Source organism: Lepisma saccharinum, chromosome 17 (assembly GCF_977018435.1).
Source record: "Lepisma saccharinum chromosome 17, izLepSacc3.1, whole genome shotgun sequence".
Classification (NCBI taxonomy): Eukaryota; Metazoa; Arthropoda; class Insecta; order Zygentoma; family Lepismatidae; genus Lepisma; species Lepisma saccharinum.
Window position 1 is genome coordinate 5437343 of NC_139245.1, and position 6000 is coordinate 5443342.

The following is a 6000-nucleotide window of genomic DNA, read 5'->3' on the forward strand; positions in this document are numbered from 1 at the left end:
TTGGTTTTAAAATCTGTTTTTTTGAAATTTTAAGAAAAACAAAGAAAAAAATATTTATGCAAAATATGCATTAAATAACAGGACATTCGTGTGTGCTGTTCTATAATATAATATTTCCCATGGCTTCACATTATACCTAGATATCAAGGACGTATTTAAGGGGGTTTCCTGATTCCTCTCCCCGAAAGACTTACCAAGTAGTAAAAGTAAATAATCAAAATATTGTTTAGCATTTGTTGTATAATCGATAGCTATTTCCGCTGAACTTATTGGAAGGCAAGGAATTTGGCGAATATGGCTTTGAAGGGTTCCAAAGATTTATGGGCACTACTAATATCATCCATAAAATATTAATCAGGAACTTTACTTTTCATTAAGTGGATCCAACTCCTTTTTTGTTATTCAATAAATATTCAATTATTTTTCTATTTGACATTAAATTCCTTGCCAGGGCAGTTGTTTTTATGCAAATCTGGTCGATCTTAACTAGGCTACACGTAAGCTAGATAATGAATACGTGCTGTTATATCTATATTATTCTACTATATTTTACCTATTCATGTAATAATAATTCATTATTAATTAATTTACATATTTAATTAATATTTTAATTTGATTAAATATAATAATAATAATTATATTATTATTATTGTTTGTTTGTATGTATATATATATATATGGAGGGTGAATTTTGTACCTCCCCAAAATGAAAAACGTTCCTGCGCCACTGCATGTACATTAATTGCCCTAATAACATGGTCTGGAAAATTTTTGTTCTTGGTCTGGAAAACCTGGAAAAGTCAGGGAATTTTATTTGACAGCGTCGTGAGGACAATCAGGGAGCTACGTAGAAGGAAGAAGAAGCGGATTCCGGTCTTGAAAGCCATAAAACAATAGCGATGGGACTCGATTCGCTGACCAGGCGTCAACCAATGAAAAAGCTGCTTGGGCAGGCCCTGGCCGTCATAGGACTCTAGTACAATTGAGTTTAGCTTTACGAGTTGGAAGAAAACGGTTATTATTTCCGAAAACTGTTTTTTGATCAGTAAAATTTAGTTATGAAACAAAAACCATCTTGAAGTCTGTGCTGATATGTTGAACTCTCGCCACGCAGCTAGAAGTAATTGGATCATATCCTAGTTAGCTGTAGCTGTATTATTTTGTTTGTCTCATCATTTCATCTTTCATACTCCATGTACTAATTTGGAAAACCGACGTAAAATAATTTAAATAAAAACAGAGGAAAGAAAATTGCGTAATATTTAAGTGTAAAAGGAGGTAGTACAAGTTTCATTAGTCCGAGGGGACTCCGCGCTCCACATTTTCGGGTCCACTCCCCCTTAAAAAAGAAATTCTCGGTACGGACCTGGCACAAGGTACTGTAGATATCCTATTGTAAAACGATTAACAATAGAAGCATGTTATTCTAATGGCAGTTATTCTTTTGAATCACCCTGTACCTGAACTAAATCGCATTCGACATGAACACTCCTTCCTCTGCGTCTTGTAGCTCGTCTGGAGTTGCTGCTTTTAGCTCGTAGCTGTCAAGTTATATTTGCGACGGAGGAAATTCGTTTGTCTAAAGTGGAGATTCAGATTCACTTCTCTCCAAGGTGCTTGTCTTCGTGTTCGGGGACTGCTTGTTGAGAATTCTTCCATCTATCTGCCAAAAGAGGCGAAAAGAAGGATGTGGCATATTCGATCCATATCGTCCCGCTTGTTTTTACGAACATATCTTTAGCATGCAGACAATTATATTTATCTTCCATAATGAGTGCTAGCCTAGTTTTTTTTTTAAAAAAAGTGGTGGCCAAATGCATTTACACATTCCTGGCATCTTTTGATGTAATTTTGATTGACACGCAAGAGTTCCGTCTTTCAGTTCGTCTATACTGTGGTGATTGTTTCTGTAGACTCTACTTATTTGTGGGGAACATTGAAAAATAGTCACGTGACTCAGTGACTGTAATTCTTGCACTACAGTGACTCTGTAAGGTTTCAGTTTCAACATTTTGACAATCTGGCACTGTTTTCTCACACCTGGAAAATGAGACATTTGCTACAATCATGCAGTCATAACTTTTTATTGGTTGAGGATACGTCGAAAATATTTTCACCATTGCATTTCTCGTGAAATTCTAACCTGATTTGATATATCACATCACCCCCTTAGGATTTAAAAAAAAATAAGCTGAATTCAATATGGCGGACGTCCGCTTGGAACACACCAATATGGTTCCTCCTAAGCCTAACCAGTTTCTATCATGACCAATTGTAGCCAGGGTAACCCCTTTGCATTTTATAGGGAATGTTAAGGGACTTTTGAATCACCCTGTATAGTGTTTCAAAATTATTTTACCCAAGTAACACGAGAGCCACCCCCGCAATGGCGCAGTGGTCGCGTCGTCGCCTTGTAATCAAGGGGTCCCAGGTTCGATACCCAGTGAAGGCACATAGTGGTTCGGATCCCACTTTAAACTCTAGGTCCAGTCCCGATTAGGCTTACTGTGAATAAAGTGGACTTAAGGCATCAAATCAACCAACCAAGTAACACGACAGCCGTTCGAAAAAGAGTACGAGAGAGAAAAACAAGAATTGCAACAAAGACGTGAATATAAGGCCACAATCTATCTTCTATATATACAAGAATGTATGTATGTGTGTGTTTGTGCAGCAATAACTCTCGAACGCCTGGATCGATTTCAACCAAACTTGGTACACGTATCACTTGCAATCTCAAAAGAAATACTGTGGCGGTAAGACACCCCCAGCACCCCTAGGGGTGAAGGTGGGAAGGGGACATAAAATAGCATTCTGTTGCGTGGCATTTTCGTGCCATATCCTGCACGTTATGCTTCCTGCAACACAGCACGGCGAAGTTGGTTGCCTACACGGAAGCTGCGATATTGCTATCCTTGAGCAATTTCAACACATATCACTTACTATCTGTAAAGAAATACTGTGGGGGTTAGGCACCCGGGGGGGAGGGGGGTGAAATTTTAAAATAATCGAAAACGACCGATATTAGTGTGGAATCCTTAGTTTTCGGGGTCGCTAAGATGAATAGTGACATTCCCAATGTCGTTCAATTCCAAGTTAATTTTACACTATAGTTACAATTCATTATTTTCCTTCCTAATAGAAGATTGGGATAAATAAATACCCGGACAATTAGCTAGTAAGAACTAGACGGCAGGGCAACAAAGTTGTCGCAACTTCAAATCATCCGCCATAATAAGTCTTCATTTTGATCATTCGAAGAAATTGGTATTGTAGCAACGTAATTTGAGTTCGTACAAATGGATGCCAAGATGATGTTCTGTTTTTTGAGAAATTCAAGATTAGAAGAAACACAATGTTTGCCATCTGCTTCTGTGTTAGGTTTTGTTTAAGTTGGTGTTTTAAGTCCACTTTATGCACAGTAAGGCTAATCGGGACTGGACCTACAGTTTAAAGTGGTATCCGAACCACTGTCTCATGTGCCTCCACCGGATATCGAACTTCTGTGTTAGGATTTCAACCAAGACTGGTGGATGATAACAGATGTAATTGGGCGGGATTGACGAGAGCATCGCCCGCCATTTCCCGATCACCGTGTGCTATAGAGCGTTTCAACCTTAAAAGTCATGGAAGTCAATGGAGTACTTCCCTCTCTCTCTAATACAAGAGTTTTGCCAATAGCTCTGTCCTTCTCTACCAAGGCTGCGTTGCCAGAAGTTACAAAATTTACAAAACGTAAAAGTCATAAATGTCAAACAGAGAAATCATTATCCTATAGAGTTGTTTATGCTCTATTTACTGACGGCATTATATAACCTATCATAAGTTCATGTTATCTGAAATTTCCATAATTATGCAATTTTGCAAAACGCTTAATTTTTTTGTAGTAAATACTTCAAAAGCCATAAAATTTCAAACCGCTTGAACAACTTCGCCAGTTTTTTTTTTCTATGGGATCTATGATGTTTGTAGATATGATATTCTTCGCTTGAGTGAATTAATTTGCTTAAGACAAGAGTTATATATATATATATATATATATATATATATATATATATACATTGGATATTTTGTATAAATCATCAGACCGTAACACTTGTTTTAGCAAGCAGATCTCCTTGTCGGAGTGGTTAGCACATTGCGCTACATTGCCAGGGGGTCTCTGGATCGAATCCTTCGAATTCTTTGTGAGTTTACCTTCGGATCCCACTTTAAACTGTAGGTCCGGTCCCGATTAGCCTATCTGTGCATAATGTGGCCTTAAAACAATAATTCAGTAATTAGCGAGAAACTTTTCGGTTTGTCGCAGTACACGTGTAGACCAAGCGAGAAAAGTGTTGACAATTGTTTGAAGTTATTTTTAGAATGCATTGTTACTCCACAGCACCGTTATTTATTGGGCAATCGTAGTTTGCACACGCGGGCTGTCTCGCGTATCAAATTCATTTCGCGCCACCGAGGTTACATTACAATTCAGTTGCAGGCGCCCCGGTTCGTATGAAGTGTGTAGTGTGACAATTGTGGATTGCATGTAAGTTACATATTTCGTTTAATAATGGATAGAGAAGCTGGAAAAAGACGCAGTATTGGTAAACTTCGAGGTAAAGAACGCATAATAGTTATGCGCGTGTTAAATCACTTTTTAAATTGAATGAATATCAGCAAGGCGGTCAAGATAACGGCTGATGTTGCGGAGTGTTCTGAACGTCACAAAATGCATCAAATACATAGATTTTGAAGATTTCCTATACGATATTAAGGAAGTAAATATGTCGCAATCATTAGCGATTAACAGCGACTCGATGCGCCTCCGTTTGTTGATCTGGCAACGCCGCGCTCCATTTAATTGAAACTGACTTTTATTTAAGGTTGAGACGCTCTATAGTACAGAACACTCGACACAACGATGTATCTCCCAAATCCGTGCGCAGATGCCGAAAATTAATTAACCAAAACATGTCCGAGGAACGGTCTTATGAAGAGTTGACAATAGCTTAATGTATAATATATAAAGTTGAATTATTGTACGGATCGACACGTCAGATGGCTATAACTAAATAACTCTCTAGCCTTCTTAAAACCAAGGTTTATAGCTGCAGCAACACAAGCTTTCAATCTGGCTCTATCCTGGACAAGATCAATCCAATCTTTTCCATCCTTACCGATTTCCTTTAGGTCCATGTCAACTTTACCCCTCCATCTTCGTCTTGGCCTTCCCATAGGCGTGCGCAGACCCTCTGATTAGGGGGGCATTAGCCTTGATGAAAGTTCAGTTGGGAAAAAAAACTAATTTTATCTCACTGTTTTAGTTTTATTGCATTGATGGGTGTGTGTATATGCACCCCATCCCACACACACATACATATATATACACATACATATATACGGGCCTCCCCCATGGCGCAATGGTAGCGTCATTGCCTTGTAATCAAGGGATCGATACCCGGTGGAGGCACAAGTGGTTCGGATCCCACTTTAAACTGTAGGTCCAGTCCAGATTAGCCTTACTGTGCATAAAGTGGACTTAAAACAGCAACTCAAACCAAACATACATATATAATCAATCCATTCGCTCCATAACAAACCAACAGCAAAAATGATACAATTGTCTCTCAAATGTGCGCGCTCCTTTTCCTCCAAACAATTGTTCGTGCATTTTCAGAAAAAAAAAACTGTTTAGGAGTAGTACTTATTTGTTCTTATTTCTCTCCCTGGTAATTTACAATGCATTACAGAAAATAAATTGCGAGCGAAACGAGCAAAAAGATTTTCAGATCCAAATTTTTGCAAAATGAAAACAAAATATTGATTGAATATGGTGTAAAAATTCTCATGGAACGCCATGCGTCCAGGGCAAACTGCCGCCAACCCTCGCTACGGCTCTGAACTTGACTTGACTGCAAGAAAATCAGATATTGCGAGCAAAGCGAGCAATACATTTTTACGAAATATATTTTTATTTGTATAATTTTTTTAATCGAGAGGGCAAGTGCAGTTCTC